Raw genomic sequence first — 17,956 nt, 5'->3', positions numbered from 1 at the left:
CAAGAGCAAGTTAGAATAAATGATATTATTATGTCCTGTCACTTGTTTGGCTCAGAGAAAAATAATAATAATGATAACAAAAAACCCCAACAGCCTTCCCGGCTGAAGAAACAAGCATTTTCTTTCTCTAGCGGGCCATTTGCTCACCATCAAATCTGTCCTTGGTGCAGAATCTGTTGAAAGGTGATGGTTTAGGAAGGGTGGGGGAGAAATCCTAGAGACAGCAAAGGCCATCAGGGTGACCTTGGGAAGTCCTCGGCTCCTTGTGGGCTCAGGGGTGCAGGGATTGTTCATTGGCTGAAGCTCTATTGGGACCTGGAATACACTTTCTTGGATTTGGGTCAGATTTCAGCTTTGTCTCTACCAGGTTACAGAAGCCTGGCTTCCTCTGAACTTACTTCAAGGACCCCAAAGTCAAGATGGTTGACCAAGTCACTACCCAGCTACAACCAATGAAGGGCTCCCCATCACCCACAGGATAAAGTCCTAACTTCTTAGCCTGGCATCCAAGACCTTTACCACCTTGTCCCTGCCCCAGCCTCAATTCCCACATTCCTCCACTCTTACCTTTTGCTCTAGTTACACTAATCTCCATACTATCACTTGCATATACTTTCCTTTCTACCCACATGCCATGCAGCGTCCGTGGACACTTCATCAAATGAATTCCTAGTCATTTTAATATTGCCCTGTGAGACTTTGCCTAAATTGCCTTCCAGGAAGGGGCTTCACTTACAGGTTCCCAAGCCTTATTTTTACATACTTCATCATAGGTATGAATACATAAAATGGCCTGGTGCAGACAAAAAGCTGTAAGTCACCGGCATGGTGGTGCAGTTAGTGTGAACAGGTGTGGTGATAAGGAGCCCTGAGGCTGTAGCTGGACCTGGCCTGTACAGGGCCTGGTGTCTTCAAAACCTCTCTGGCCTTTCCTACTTGAGTTCTTTCTTGTCTGGCTCCCACAGCACTCTAGACTACTCTGCCCTATCATCCACCACATCTTAATGTCTGCAGTTGTCTAGGTCCATGGTTTTGCTCATTTCTTACCCCTAGATCGGGAGTTTCTTTAACATATGGTTTGTTCCATGTTCTCTTGGTGCTCCCAGGGTCTGGCTCAGGGTCTGCTCAAAGTGAGTGTTGTTAGATAACCAAGTGATGAGATGATGGCATGATGGCCTCTCTAAGAAGGGCCTTTCACTTCAACCTAAGCAGAAGCTGTGAAAGTTGAAGCCTGAGGAGAACTGTTGTTGTTTGCGTGACTTTGTTCGTATTTCTTCATATCAATAATGTAACCTTTCTTTTCTCCAGAGGTGAATCGAAGTCAGATAAGCTTATTTGAAAACCTTGCACATCTCAGCAAGGGTCAATGACATTAGCATGCATTGGGAGATTTCCAACGTCTGGCTCAGCCCAGGCGATATATGAGTTTCCCTCCTGTCTCCTTTGCAGCAGAGGGAGCTTGGCATGACGGGAGTGGGCAGAGTCTGCTGCCTCTGGATGGAGTGAGAGCTGCTCAAGGTCAGTGACTACAATAACACAGGACTTTGGTCTTTCTTCCTAATCATTTGACCATCTACTACCTCCTTTGATGTCCTCCAAGAGCCCAGTTCAAAGAATATGAAGTGAGCTCCCACTAAGTGCCAAGTACCCTAGGGAGTACTATTGGCAGAAGTATGACTATTTCCATTTTATACGTAAAAAGCCCGAGGTTCAGAGAGGGGAAGAGTCTTGCCCCAGGTCACATAGTTGGACAGTAGCTGAATCAGTACTAGACTCCAGGTCAATCTTGTTCTTACCTAGGTTAAGTGTCTCCCTCTCCCAACATATCATAGGTATTCAGCCCTGGAATGGATGCTGAGGGAGAGAAAGGGCTGAAATAGTTGTGGATATTGAGACGGAGTTTGTGGCCTGGCTGACACTGAAGATCTCCATAGCTGGCCTCTACTTCTGTTTCCTTCCTGCACACTCCCCATCTTGGTCAGTACTCCAGTCACACCTAGTTTTCTAATCTGGGCCTGCCACTTCTTCACTCCACGTCTTTGCTCAAGACATCTGGCAGGCTTTTCTATCATTTTCACCTGTTAAGGTTCTTAGTATCCTTTAGGATCCAGCTCATAGCCCATCCCCTCCAGGAGACTTGCCAGTTGCATATGGTTTGTTATCCCCACAGCTCTATGAGACTTGTGGGCATGAATTTCTCTAATTCACTCTTGAATTAAATCTTACACATAATAGGTGCTCAATAAATGTATATATAATGACAATAACCATAGTATGTTCATTATTAACATTGTCATACTTGCAAAATTTGTCTAGAATGCTGTTTCTCAAACAATTTTGGGTCACCTTCTCCTTTGAGAATCTGTTACTTGGACACAGACCCTCCTGCCACAAATATACAGAGGAGTCACATCTTATGCAGGGGTTGGATTCTAAAGACGGTGTGTGAGGCAAAAATCACACAGAATCAAAATTATTCTTGAAAATCCTTGAATTGCTCCTAAAGTTCAGAGTACATCGCCTACATAGTAGTTAGTTGGTTCACTTTGGGAGCCATGTAGTATAGAAAAGCCTTACTTTAAATAATGGACTCTGAAAAACAGTCTGAAGGGTTTGAAGTGGCGGGGGGGTGGGAGGTTGGGGTACCAGGTGGTGGGTATTATAGAGGGCACAGCTTGCATGGAGCACTGGGTGTGGTGAAAAAATAATGAATAATGTTTTTCTGAAAATAAATAAATTGGGGAAAAAAAATAATACAATCACCCTCCACACAGCAAGATGCTTACCTATAAAAGGGGCACAAGGAAAGTCACACTTTTTGCAGGATCAACAGATCTATGCCTGTACATACAAATTTTAGCACCACCTTCAAGGGATTCATGGACCTCAAAGCTTAGGCATGAAACTCAAGCTAAGAATTTTTGATATAGAGCTTTTGGGGCACCTGGGTGGCTCAGAGAGTTAAGCCTATGCCTTTGGCTTAGGTCATGACCTCAGAGTCCTGGGATCAAGCCCCTCATCAGGCTCTCTACTCAGCAGGGAGCCTACTTCTCCCTCTCTCTCTGCCTGCCTCTCTGCCTACTTGTGATTTCTCTCTCTGTCAAACAAATAAATAAATAAAATCTTTAAAAAAAGAATTTTTGATATAGAGTTTTAAATGTGTATAGTTCTTATCACATCGTAGCTTATTTTAACCCTCAAAGCCATCCTTTGTAATGGATTCCATTGAAATTATTCCTACTTTATAGATGAGGAAATTGAGATTCTTAGAGGCAAAATGAATTTTCTATTATTTTAAAAAATTTAAAAAAAATTTTTTTAAATTTATTTTTTATTTTCAGCATAACAGTATTCATTATTTTTGCACCACACCCAGTGCTCCATGCAATCTGTGCCCTCTCTAATACCCACCACCTGGTACCCCAACCTCCCACACCCCGACCCTTCAAAACCCTCAGATTGTTTTTCAGAGTCCATAGTCTCTCATGGTTCATCTCCCCTTCCAATTTCCCTCAACTCCCTTTTTCTCTCTAATTCCCCATGTCCTCCATGCTATTTGTTATCCTCCACAAATAAGTGAAACCATATGATAATTGACTCTCTCTGCTTGACTTATTTCACTCAGCATAATCTCTTCCAGTCCTGTCTATGTTGCTACAAAAGTTGGGTATTCATCCTTTCTGATGGAGGCATAATATTCCATAGTGTATATGGACCACATCTTCCTTATCCATTCGTCCATTGAAGGGCATCTTGGTTCTTTCCACAGTTTGGCGACCGTGGCCATTGCTGCTATAAACATTGGGGTACAGATGGCCCTTCTTTTCATGACATCTGTATCTTTGGGGTAAATACCCAGGAGTGCAATGGCAGGGTCATAGAGAAGTTCTATTTTTAATTTCTTGAGGAATCTCCACACTATTCTCCAAAGAGGCTGCACCAACTTGCACTCCCACCAACAGTGTGAGAGGGTTCCCCTTTCTCCACATCCCCTCCAACACATGTTGTTTCCTGTCTCGCTAATTTTGGCCATTCTAACGGTGTAAGGTGATATCTCAATGTAGTTTTAATTTGAATCTCCCTGATGGCTAGTGATGATGAACATTTTTTCATGTGTCTGATAGCCATTTGTATGTCTTTATTGGAGAAGTGTCTGTCCATATTTTCTGCCCATTTTTTGATATGATTGTTTCGTGTGTGTTGAGTTTGAGGAGTTCATTATAGATCCTGGATATCAACCTTTTGTCTCTACTGTCATTTGCAAATATCTTCTCCCATTCCGTGGGTTGCCTCTTTGTTTTCTTGACTGTTTGCTTGGCTGTGCAGAAGCTTTTGATTTTGATGAAGTCCCAAAAGTTTATCTTCGCTTTTGTTTCCTTTGCCTTTGGAGACATATCTTGAAAGAAGTTGCTGTGGCTGATATCGAAGAGATTACTGCCTATGTTCTCTGGGATTCTGATGGATTCCTGTCTCACATCGATGTCTTTTATCCATTTTGAGTTTATCTTTGTGTATGGTGTAAGAGAATGATCGAGTTTCATTCTTCTACATATAGCTGCCCAGTTTTCCCAGCACCATTTATTGAAGAGACTGTCTTTTTTCCACTGTATATTTTTTCCTGTTTTTTTCGAAGATTATTTGACCATAGAGTTGAGGGTCCATATCTGGGATCTCTACTCTGTTCCACTGTTCTATGTGTCTGTTTTTATGCCAGTACCATGCTGTCTTGGTGACCACAGCTTTGTAGTAAAGCTTGAAATCAGGTAACGTGATGCCCCCAGTTTTATTTTTGTTTTTCAACATTTCCTTAGTGATTCGGGGTCTCTTCTGATTCCATACAAATTTTAGGATTATTTGCTCCAGCTCTTTGAAGAATACCGGAGGAATTTTGATTGGAATAGCATTAAAAGTATAGATTGTTCTAGGCAGTATAGACATTTTAACAATGTTTATTATTCCGAATTTTTAAAAATTTTAATAAACATATAATGTGTTTTTATCCCCAGGGGTACAGGTCTGTGACTCACCAGGTTTACACATTTCACAGCACTCATCATAGCACATACCCTTACCCCACCACCCTCTCCTGTCCCCACTCCCCCCAGCAACCCTCAGTCTGTTTTTTGAGATTGAGTCTTTAATGGTTTGTCTCCCTCCTGATCCCAACTTCTTTCATTTTTTCTTTTCCTACCCCCCAACATTCCCCCCATGTTGCATCTCCACTTCCTCATATCAGGGAGATCATATGATAGTTGTCTTTCTCTGACTGACTCATTTCGCTAAGCATAATACCCTCTAGTTCCATCCACGTTGTCGCAAATGGTAAGATTTCATTTCTTTTGATGGCTGCACAGTATTCCATTGTATATCTATACCACATCTTCTTTATCCATTCATCTGATGATGGACATCTAGGTTCTTTCCATAGTTTGGTTATTGTGGACATTGCTGCCATAAACATTCGGGTGCACGTGCCCCTTTGGCGCACCAAGTTTATATCTTTAGGATATATACCTAGCAGTGCAATCGCTGGGTCATAGGGTAGCTTTATTTTCAGTTTCTTGAGGAACCCCCACACTGTTTTCCAGAGTGGCTGCACCAGCTTGCATTCCCACCAACAGTGTAGGAGGGTTCCTCTTTCTCCACATCCTTGCCAGCATCTGTCATTTCCTGACTTGTTAATTTTAGTCATTCTGACTGGTGTCAGGTGGTATCTCCTTGTGGTTTTGATTTGTATTTCCCTGATGCCAAGAGATGTGGAGCATTTTTTCATGTGTCTGTTGGCCATCTGGATGTCTTCTTTGCAGAAATGTCTGTTCATGCCCTCTGCCCATTTCTTGATTGGATTATTTGTTCTTTGGGTGTTGAGTTTGCTAAGCTCTTTATAGATTTTGGATACTAGTCCTTTATCTGATATGTCGTTGAGGCAAAATGAATTTTAGTTTAAAAACTTGTCTCTTGTCCAGTGATTTTGCCCAAAGATTCCCCATTTCATTGCCTTGATGGCCACCTTGAAGGGTTGGATTGATCCTTGATCCACTTGTCAATAGAAAAGGGAGATGTGTGACCTTACATTTGTTACCTAACCACTCTGAAGCTCAAAAGCTGTTTGTAAAATAAAGATAATACTATCCACTGAGTAGTGTCCTTGTAGGATTAAATGAGCCATTAGATGTGAAATTGTCTGGCAGGGTGCCTAGGATACTGCAAGGGCTTCCTAAGGGTTAGCTTTTCTTTTCCATCTCTGCTGGTGCTCCTGGGAAATCAAACAGATAAAAGCCTTCCTCTGCACAGTGCCATCTCCCCTCCTGACCCTCAAAGTTCTTCAAAGAGTTGGAGTCCTGTGCAAAACTGTTTAAGAATATGCAAATGCTTTTCCTTGTCTTTGAAATTTCTGGATTCCTAATGCCATTTATTGAGCACTGAGTGGAGCAGAGAAGAAGGCACCAGGGGTCTGTTCCATCACATATTTCGTGTGACTTTGGTCAAATGTCTTCAATCCAAGAAACGTTTATAGAAACACAAATGCCTCATCCAGGCTTTCAAGACCTTTCATGAACCTCTGCTTGAACCCTCCAATGGCTGCCCATTTCACTTAGAGTAAAAGTTCAAGTTTTACAGAGGCTTATGGAGTCTGTATCAGTCAGAGTACAGATGGCAAAACACAATTCACACCAGGTAATCTAGTAGAGATCATTTAGTGAAAGGAGTTTGTTACAAAGGTGTTAGAAGTGCTGAAAGAGTAACTGAAAAGCTGAGGCAACTCTGAGATTAGAAATGCAGCACTAGGGCTGCTACTTCCCTAAGAGATGGAGGAATAAAGGGAGGAGGCCATGTTATTGGAGCCCAGGGGTTGGAGCCCAAAGCTTGGTTGGCATGTCTGACAGGATCTCGAACCATGGGGAGTTGTGGCTCCAGCTAGACAGTCCTCTTGAAACAGAGAGTGAGAGATATACTTAGCTTGTATTCCCTCCCTCTCTAATCTCCTACTAGTGCCTCCCATTGGCCAAACCTAACCAGAACCCAGAGGGCAAGGAAGCAATATGGAGAAGGATGAATATGAGATGAAACCAGCTTTTGATGGCACAGGACTTTTACTATAAGGCACACCCCTCCCCACTCCCCTATTATGTCTCTGGACTCATGTCCAAAATCTTACACTTCACTCACCATACTCAAGTCACATTGGCCTTCTCAGGATTCCTTGGGCACTGTAGCCCTTTGCATTTGCTATTCCTTCCATCTGGATTTTGACAATGGGATAGCCGCTTGGCTCCCTTCCTTGCTTCTATCTCTTTCTAAGTGAGGCCTTCTTTGACCATCCTGATTAAGTTTTCATCCTCCTCCCCTTCTGGTCCTCCTTATCTCCTTGTAATATTCTTCTCTCTAGCTTTTATGACCATTTAACAGTCAGTGAGATGTATGTATGTATGTATGTATGTATGTATTTTTAGTATTCACCTCCTCTCTTTAGAATGTGAACTCCACGAGAGTAGAGATTTTTGTCTGTTTTGTCTACTGTTAGAGCCTCAGTACCTGAAACAGTGCCTGACAAATAGTAAATACTCAGTATTTGTTGAGTTAATGAACAAATGAACCAAAATTCAAAAATCCCCTCAATGTATTCATTTATTCATTCAATAAACTCTCGTGTGGTGGAGGGATTGGAGCAGGAAAAGTAAAGAAGCTGTCTGAACAATTAGGATGCACTTCTGTTTCTCCATTCATAAGACATAGGGGTGGAGTGGGAGACCTCAAAGGACACGTCCAGCCTCACCATTATACAAATCTTAGAGTATTTCCCTGGCAGAAATACTTGGAAGATAAAATTAATCCTTTCCTTAATCAGCGGTTCCCATCTCTGCACGTGACTTGTCAGGGGAACTTTTCTCTGATGCTCACACGATGTGGGAACTTGTCACATCTTCCATCTCTGAGAACATCCTTACCTGAAATTGAAAGGTAAATATTTCAGTTGTGAGTCTCTCTGTCATGACTCAAATAATTTTAAAATTGCTTAGATGTCTTTGCCTAACAATGTTCAGATTGTTCTAATGCCGGGGAAAACGGTAGTTTTAGACATAGTAATATTGATAGCAGCTAGTAATTTCCATGTATTTCTCACAGATATTGGCACTGGGAGGATTACGAAGGAGAACATTTTACTTATTAAAAAGATATTCTATGTCAAGGGCCTAGCATGGCACCTGGCAGTAGAAGGTGCTCACTAGATGATGATGTTTGCAATCATTATTTCATGGAGGTGGGCTAGGAAATGCTAAGCTTATTTCTGGGATATATATATATATATATATATATACTCAGCTCAAGGGGATGTTATCACCAGTGGACCACCTTAGAGACCAGAACAGGCCCACTGTAAGAATAGCAGAATGTTTATAGAAAAGAATTGAAGGTTTATGACTAGGAGTCGGTGGATGGACAGCTCAGAGTTGGCACAATCTTTCTCTTATTCATTCAGCAGATAGTCTACAGTGCCTTTTTGTGAGACTCAACCACCACCCTTGCCCAAGAGCTCCCTATCTAGTCCAAAGGACAATATAACGCACTGTTAGTATCAGTTAATGGGTCTCAGTGCAACGGTAAAAGAGGGTCCAGGGTATTTTCATGAGTCTTTAGGACATCAAAGATGTTTCAAAAGTTACACATTGGACGAAGCCCAAATTTTGTTTTGCCACTTTCACTTACCAGTTCTAGCAAAAAGGGAAGAGGAACTAACACAGTAAGCAATTATCATAGCATTTAAAAGATTATATTGTTTATTTACATGGATTGTAGTCATTTTTATTGTCTGTCTCTTCCTGGAGGGCAGGGAACTTTACCTCTTCTGTTAACTGCTTTCTCCCCAGCATCTGAAACAATGATGGGTGCATAGCAAGCCCCTGATAAATATTTATTCACTGATAGACTAGACCACATTAGGCTACTGTATAGGAAGAAGGAATAAAACAGGGCCCTAGTCAAGAGAAAGAAACTGGAGGAGCCCTGAAGTCTTTAAAGTCAATGGGGCACATGGTGTTTGGGGATTGGGTGGTGGGGCATAAGGTGGCAGTGACTGGAGATGTGGCCAGATCCTAGAAGTCTTGAATGTCAGGCCAACCATCTTGTCCTGTATTCTAGGGCCTTAGAGAGACACTGAAGGATTTTTAGCTGGAGTGAGGCCTTCTCAGACTCCGGCTCCATGACCTTCTCTTTCTTTCCAAAGAGCTCTCCAAGTTTCTGTGTCACTGGTTTTATTGACTGGCCTAATCTTCGTCAGGAGTTCTTGGGCCAGCAAAAGTTCTTGAGCAAGGGAAAGGGATACTGTTATCTGCTCCCCGCTTCCCTAAATCCAACTCAACCTAACCCAAGCCCACATTCTTCCTGTAATTAAACCCAAACTCCAGCTAAAATAGGCAAATGTTTTAAAATAGTAACTCAAGAAGGATGTTTTAGTAATTGTGTGATGAAGATGTCAGAACTCTGTCATCTCTCATTGCAGCCTGAAGGACAGCTGGGAAGGAAGTCACTTTGAGGGATTTTAAAGATGTGTCCAATTCTTGTTGTGTATGAGGATGATGACAACTGGATGCCAGTTTCGGGGAGTAGGGGGTCAAGTTTTGTTTGGTGTGTCTGTGCTACCCGCCTTGTTTATCAGGATCTTTTAAAAAATTAATATTATTATTTTTAAAGATTTTATTTATTTGAGAGAGAGAGACAAAGATAGCAATAGAGACAGTGAGAGAGAGAGTACAAATGGGGAAGAGAGGGAGAAGCAGGCTCTCCACTTAGCAGAGAGCCTAATTCGGGGCTTGATTATCCCAGGACCCTGAGATCATGACCTGGGCTAAAGGCAGACGCTTAACTGACTGAGCCACCCAGGCGCCCCAAGGTAACTATTCTTAAATTTCCACTTGTGAGGGGCAAAGTTGCCTTAGATGTCCCTTCCTGTGGGCTCGTGACAGGAGGGATGAGGCAGATATCCCTGGAATAGGCCGTGACACTTAGTAGAAAGAGTTCATGAATTTTGGAGTCAAACAGACTGGGGTAGAATCCCACCCTCCCCACATCCAAGCGTAGATGCTGGAAAGGTTATGGGACTCCTCTGTACCTCTGATTTCCTACCTGGAAAGTGTAAAAATACTATGTACTTTAAAGAGGTGTTGGGAGGATCATAGAAAATGTATAAAGCCTTGGGCTCCTAGTTGGTCCTCACAAAAAAGCAGTCATTTTTATTACCTCTGCTCTGAGATTCCAGACCCCATGCCTGGGGCAGGCCTGGCCATATTAGCATGTAGAAGTCTCTCTTTTTCCCTGACCTGCTTCAGCTTCCCTTGAGCAGCCCTGGGCAACTTTCTGAAAATGATGGAGGAAATGTTGCCACTGCCCAGCTGTGCAGACCTGGAACTCCAGCCTAGCTTTCAGGTCACCGAGGTACATGGGACTGGTCAGCCTGATTCAGATATCATACTCCTTCCATAATTCCTCTTGGGGATGTCCTGACCTCAAGGCAGGAGTGGCTACAGTTGTGTTCGGTTTATATTAACTCTCCCTGAGCAGAGAAATGAGATGCTCAAGCCTTGGCAGAGGAAGGAGGGTGAGAGTTAATGGCCATGGCAGGAGTAGGCAAAGCAGGTCCTGGCTTGGGGGCCTCAACAGGACAGAGTTCCCATGTCCAGGCACTTTTGGGTCAGCAGGTCACTTAACATCTTGTCTTATCAAATATCAGCAACTTGGCTGGCATCTTGGTTGGGAAGCCTCAAACCCTGTTAGGAAATACCTTTTAACTTACACCATAGCAAAATAGCCCTTGCTGATTTTAACCATATTTAACATCTTTAAATACAAACCATTTCTAGCTTTCCCTTTTGCTTAGTCCATATCTTTAGCAATCCTGTTTAAATGTTTCCTGAGCTCTGGCAGTGACACTTCTGTAGGTCCCTGGCTAATCTCACTTGAATCTGAAGACAATGGTACAAGGTAAGCAGGTCAGAAACGGTTATCTCTAGATTATAGATGTGGAGTTCAGAGAGGGAGAGATGCTTGCTAGAGGTCACACACCTAAGCCTGGCAGAACAAGGAGCCAAATCCTCAAGTCTTAACATTACTCCACATTTTTTATTTAGAAAGTTGACAAGACTAGTGAACTCAGTGGCCTTGGAATAAAACCCACATTCCTTACTAGGGGCTGCAAAAGCCTGCAAAAAGCCTTATATGGTCTGGCCTCATTCAGTAGCCTATAGCCCAGAGCCCAGTAGCACCTCTGTTTCTCCCCTGTTCTTCTGCCCCTCTGGCCATCTGTTTATTTCCCAGATCCCCTTAAACTCATCAGACCTTTGTACTGATGTTCTTTGCCTGGCTTTTCTTCTATAATGACCCCTTCTCATCCTTCAGATCCCATTTCAAAGTCTGAGGGAAAAGACCTCTACCAAAGTACTACCCAAAATACCCTCTGTTATTTACTTCCAGGGCACCTTCCTTCCTAGCCTTTATACACTCTAATTATTTATTAAATGAGCATATGGATGAATAGCTAGGTACCCAAGATGTTTAATTAAGTTAACTTATTAGTCATTCATTTAAGAAATATTTTTTGAACACCTACTAAGGGTCATTCTTTCAGGAGCTGAAGTTATAATAGTGACCAAAACATTTACCAATCTTAGGACGATGGGGAAACTTTCTAAAGGACAGAAGAAAAGCAAATGGAGTTAGTGTCACTGCAAGGGTTTGGCTTGAGTAACTGGTAGGACAGTGCTGCCATTTGCTAAAAATGGGGAAGAGAGCAGGTTCGGTGGGTGGGAAGGTCAAAAGCTATTTTTTTTAATTAGGTTAAGTACGAGATGCACTTTAGACAGTCAGGTGGAGATGTCAGCTTGACAGTGGTGTATATGGCTCCCAAGTTCAGGGCAGAGATCTGGGCTGAAAATACATTTGGGAACCATCTGAACATCAATCATACTAAAAGCCAAGATCCCGGATGAGTGATACTGAGGAGTGAATATAGTTAGAGAAAAGGTCCAAGAACACAGCTTTAAACATTCAGAGGTCAAAGAGATGAGGAAACAACTGAGAGGTGGCCAGAAAGGTAGGTTAGGAAGCAGAGTCTTTGCTTGAGAATGAAGATGGGGAGGGGGTACTGGAAGTTTAAGGAATGAGGAGAGAGCAGGAAAGCACCATCTAGGAGAGAGGGAGTGAAAAGGAACTAGAGAAAGGCTGCTCCTTCAGGCAATTTTGGGTGTGAGGCTGGTGGTTTCTAATTTAGAGGAAGCCTGATCACCATTAATATGTACTTCCCTCTTACCTGCTCAGCTGTGAAGGCGCAGGTGAAGAGAAGATGGAGAGCTAATGAGTACAGGGAATGAGGGCTGGTGAGGACAGCGAGAATGCCTGCAAGGTGGGGTTCGTTGTTCGATCATAGAGTTTACACTGGATAGGAAGGAAAGTGAGGACAGTGAGGTGGGGGAGGGGAAAAGGGACAGTAAAAGGCAGTTGAAGATCCCAGGAGGTTGAGTCCGTTGAGTAGAGGGAGTAGGAGAGGAAGTAGACATTGAAGGAGATGCTTGAAATTGACATTAAGGTGTTAAGGCCTGAGGTCTGATCAGGAAGGGAGTAATGAGGTGGAAGGAAAAGCAAAGGCTGAGGAACTGAGAAACAGGATATTGGAGGGATCATCTGTATTCATGTTGAAATCATCAAAGCTTATGATGGACTAGTTTTGGAGAGATTCAGTGTGGTTTGGGGGAGTACAGGAGATGAGGTACGTGGCTGGTGCACAGTTGGTTCTCAGTCAATGTCCTTTAGTCATTTTATTTGCTTGGTATTTGTTCAGGGCGCTGGGGCTTCTCCCTCAGTTGCTTTCAGATCAGAACTTCCTGCCAGGTCATGGCATAGCTTGGTGGGTGGGGATGGGGGTTGGGAGACACACTTGGGGCAGGAGCTGGCCCTGAGGGAATGTGCCAGTTCCTGTACTGAGGCTGCCCCACAGCCTGGGTCCAGGCCCTCTGCTGGCTGCATGCTGGACTCCCACCAGAGCTGCATGCCTTCGGCTGGGCGGCAGCAGCAGCAGATGGTGAGAAGTGGGTGGGCTGGGGGGATCTGCAACTGATCCCACAGTTGCCGGATTAATGAGGCCTCGTGCCCGCCTTCTTTTCTGCAGTGTGCCAGCCGACAGTAGCTTCCTTTGCTGGGGTGGGTTTGTTTGTGGGAGATTTTTTGGCAGTGAAAGCTCAGCACCTGATGAAAACTTCCTCTCCCCCTCATTTCTCCCTCTCCTCTTGCTCCTAGACTGGTTCTGTGTATTTTGGGGCCTCCAGCCTTCTCCTGGGGTTCCTTTGGGAGTCAGCCTGGTGGAGCTGAGATCACATAGACCTGCTGCTGCATTTACAAATGGGGAAACTGAGGCCTAGAGAATGTAATCATTCATTCTTAGCAGGAGGCTCAGGAATTCAGATACATTCTGTGCCCTTCCAGTGTCTAGCTACATAGACTCCATGAGTGAGAACTTGAATGGTTCATATTTGAGATTCAGACATATAGAAGTATATCTGATGGGCATCGAGGCCATGGGAATAGGGGCATTGGTAGACAGATTACAACAAGGACAACAGGGTTCCAAGAGGAAACATCACTGATCACTGAAAGTTGAGGAGGGGGTCTGGCTAGCTAACAGGCTCAAAGACAAAAGGCACTAGTCGTGGGCCTTCTTAACCCACTCTGATCTCCCTCACCCCTGGCAAATCCAAAGAACTATTTTACTAAGTCACTAGGGGTCTAAGCAATTCTGTGATAGGACCATTCCCAGCCAAGTAAGATAAGAGAAAGGGAGGGTGCATCCTTAATGAGGAACGAGAGTGAGAGTGAGCAAGTGAGAGAGAAATGTGTCCAGCAGATCTGGAGGTGAGCAAAGACACTGAGATATTCCAGTCAGTGGTGTGGCAGGAACTGAGGCCACAAGGAGCATCGGAGGTAAAAAACAGGTCAGTGCCGCTGGGTGGGGAGCCCTTCGATGCAGGGCAGACTGATATAGGTAGAAATAAAGCAAGGACACTATGGAGGCAGGTGGAGATAGAACTCCTAGAAGTGGGGATACAGGCTTTTGTAGGGGCATTGAACATCTGGGGTGGGTCTGAAGACCAACAGGGTCTCGTCAATGCGAGAGGCACAGGCAACGCCCACATTGGACAGAGTTATAGTCAAATTTAAATCAGTGAGACAAATGTGTCTAACCTGTTTCACATAGTGACATACATAGAAAAATATTTGTTTTTCCCAACAGGGTAGGGGGACAGGCTGTTTTGTGCCAGAGATAAATGGCTTGAGAGCTCTAATGGCCCGGGGCCTCACCCGGCTGCTCAGAATGTTGAGGAAATAGAATTAGTACCTCAATAAGAATGTGTTTACTTGTCGGGAAGCTCTGCAGTAAGGTATGTATTTTTTCTTGTGTAATAAGAAGCACAGGGAAGATAACGCAGGACAGCTATAGCAGCTTAGAGATGCCACTGAGGACCTAGGTTCCTCATATGTTTCTAATCTGCCATCCACTGGCAGATGCCTTGGATGTTGCCTTCAGAGTGCAACACGGCACCTGTAGCTCCAGACATCACGTCAGCATTCCAAGGTGGAAGAAAGAAGACATGGAGGAGGAGGATGGAGAAGAGAAAACAGAATGTCAGCTGAGTTTGCTCCCTTTTAAAGAGCTTTCCTGGAAGCCTCACCAAGGACTTGTTACATCTCGTTGGCCAGGGCTGTATGATGTGGCCACCTTGAACTGCAAGGAAGACCAAAAGACATGTTAAAGCTAGGCATTTTGTTGTCTAATAAAATAAGGGTACTGTTAGAAAGGAAGAAGAGAATTAATGTTTGATGATCATGGACTATATACTCCAGCCTCGATCCTTTGGAGCCTGGAAAAACAGTCCACTGATGTCTTTGGACCTGCTGACTTTTCTCCCTATTTCTCTACCCAACCAGCTCATGAGATCCCAGGGATGAAATTAAAACAGTGGTGGCATCTTTTTTCTAGGTGGCCTTGTTTGATGAGGGTATACTAAGTGGGTGGGCAGAGGGGTCACCATACAGAACTCGTGCTCTCACTGATGCGAGGGGGTCAGGATCTGCCTGGACCGGGCATTGGCTTCTCCCACAAGTATTCTTTCTCTAGTCCCTGCTTTGTGCTTGGCTGTACATTAATTTCCTAGTGCTGTTGTAAGAAATTACTACAAACTGAGTGGGTTAAAGCAACACCAATATATTCTTTTAGAATTCTGGAGGTCCTTACGTTTTTCAGCTTGTAGAAACCACTTGCAACCACCTTCCTTGGCTCCTGGGCCCAACTTTTGCTTTGTCATCACATCTACAATTGACTGATCCTCCTGCTTCCTTCTTGGTGCCCTTGTGATCATATTGGGTTCACCTAGATAATTCAGGATAATGTCTCCATCTTAGGATACTTAACCTTTGCAGAGTCATGTTTATCATGTAATAAGGTAACGTAATCTCAAGTTCCAAAGATTAGGATGTGGATATGTTGAGGGGCTTTATTCAGCCCACCACAGTTGAACACCTTCACTGACATTCTTTTTGTGCCCAATCTTGTGCTGCAAATAGGTCACAGTCCTTGCCTTTAATGAGCTTATTGTTAAGGGGTGAAGGCAGAGATGTCAAAAGCAAATTACTCTGCATGCTGAGGGAGGCAAGCACAGGGACTTTGGGGGCCCAGGGGATTGGTACATAATCTGATTTGGAAAGTCAGGGAAGGAACTCCAGAAGAGATGGCGTCCATGCTGAATTTTGAGGAATGTGTGAGAATTAGTCAGATGATAATGATGAGATGATGAGGATGATAGCAAACATTTGTATTATTTTTACTGTTTGCCAGGTTGTGTTTTAATCACTTAACAGATATTAATGCATTTGATTCAATACCACATAAAGTGGTACTTCATCATTGCTATTTTATAGAGAAGTAAACTGAGGCTGAGAAAAGATGATCCATTGGCTGGAATGTGGGTCCTTCCCACCATTCTTAAGGTAAAGATCAATGTCCTTTCCATGACTTGCAAGGCCACAGCCCAGCCCAGCCCTGTCACTGGGTTCCTTTCAGCAGAGCCTCCTCTCCAACTCTGGCCCTTTGCACATGCTCTTCCTTCTGCCTAGGATGGGACATGCCCACCTCATCCTTCAGACCTCAGCTCAGATGCCCCAGAAACAGAGCTCTCCTTGTCCTCAGATGAGCAGTTATCCTTATTACTTTCAAAGAGGCCTGTACTTGACTTTAACAGCATTCATCCCTAGCTGTATACAAACATCTCTTTTATCCCCTTGTCCCCTCTTTGTATCCTCAGTGCCATAGAGCAGGTAGTCAATAAATATTTGCTCAATCAATGAAAAACACCATGGAAAATGAAAATCTAGCAGAAAGCAGGAGCAAGACCATCAGAGACTATCTAGTCCAACACCTTCTCTTAGCTTCTGGGAATCTGAGGCCCAGTGAGGTGCAGTGACTTGCCAATGTCACACTGTGAGTCAGGGGAAGGGCTGAGGATTCTGACTCCTGGACCTGGGTCACTTTCATGGTTCCCAGTGTGATGCTCCTGATCTTGCCCCAGTACCCATCTGTCCTAGTCTGATTCATCCTTCCAGGTGATTCCTAACCATTTCTAGGATGTCTTTCTTATTACACCTCAATCTCACCCTTCTGTGTCAAAGTCACACTCGACTGTCTTTTTCTCTGTGCTCCCCAGACACCCTCTAGCTTTGCTCTTTTCTTCAGTGCTCTGCTTGCATTTGAGCCTTCCAATGCAGGCACTGCATCTGATTCCTCCCTCCCCAGGGAGGCATGCACACAGCAGTACAAATGTGGTGTGTGAAGTGTGAAGTGTGTTCTGAGATGGCAAAGGAGAGGGATATGGGATTGTCCAGGAATCCTTAACCCAGCCTGAGGGTCAGGGAAAGTTCTCAGGAGGCGGTGAATCATGAGCTGAACAAGCAGGAGTAGCCACGTGGATGATGCATGTGTTTGTGTGTGTGTTTTGTGTAAAATGGGGCCTGTGGTGGAGTGTGGGAGGGAGGGCATTTTAAGGAGAGGAATCCTAACGTTTGTAGGATGGGATAAGGAGCTAATTACTTGGGGTGGGGTTGGGCAACCCAAAGTCCTTTTTTCTCCCAAGGATTCAAATGAGGAGGTGGAACTGACTTCCGAGGGCTTTCCATAGCTAACTAAGTAGGCAATGACAGGCCACCTGTGTGACAAGTGGGGGAAGGCTGCCCTTTACAAAAGGTCTAATTGGATCACTTTCTCATCTTGAGACAGAACTTATGAGTTGTTCTTACGTCTACAGTAAAGACGAGTAGGGCTTGGGGGTGGCAGTTTCTTCTGCTATCCTCCCACTGTTGCCTACCTGAGCTCCTAAGCACCTGTCTCTGTCCCTTCACCAATCCCAGGAAGGCCTGCCTCAGCTCCATCTTGCCTAGCCACTTCCCATTGTACTCCAGAGCTGCTCAAGCTGCCTGCCTTGCCCCAAGCCCTTGCTTGGGGCAGCTCCCCCAACCCAACTTTGCCAGTGGGCCATGGTGCATAGCCATGACCTCAGCCCTGGCTTTAGCTATTAGGACTGGGTTGGTCTGTAAGAAGGAGAATTAATGGTGCCAGCAGCCTGTGAATGCCAGCTAACCAGGGCCAACACGGTCCTTCTCTCTGGAATCGGAACTGTTTGTTTACGGAGAATTGGACTGTTGGTAAAGGGACAACATGGAAGATTCACAGCAAGGAGTTGAAATGGCAGAGTCACTGGAATGGCCAGGCACCAGAGGAGACACCAACAGGGTCTATGGTTGCGGGCGGGCATTTAGAGCCCCTGATAGCACGTGGTTGGAGTTACTGTGGTATTTTATGAGAAGGTCAAATTCCACGAGACTGAGTGAGACTTCCAAGTGCTTTTTCTCACATGCATCC

Source organism: Neovison vison, chromosome 2 (genome assembly GCF_020171115.1).
Source record: "Neovison vison isolate M4711 chromosome 2, ASM_NN_V1, whole genome shotgun sequence".
Lineage (NCBI taxonomy): Eukaryota > Metazoa > Chordata > Mammalia > Carnivora > Mustelidae > Neogale > Neogale vison.
Note: the sequence above shows the minus strand (reverse complement) of the source record.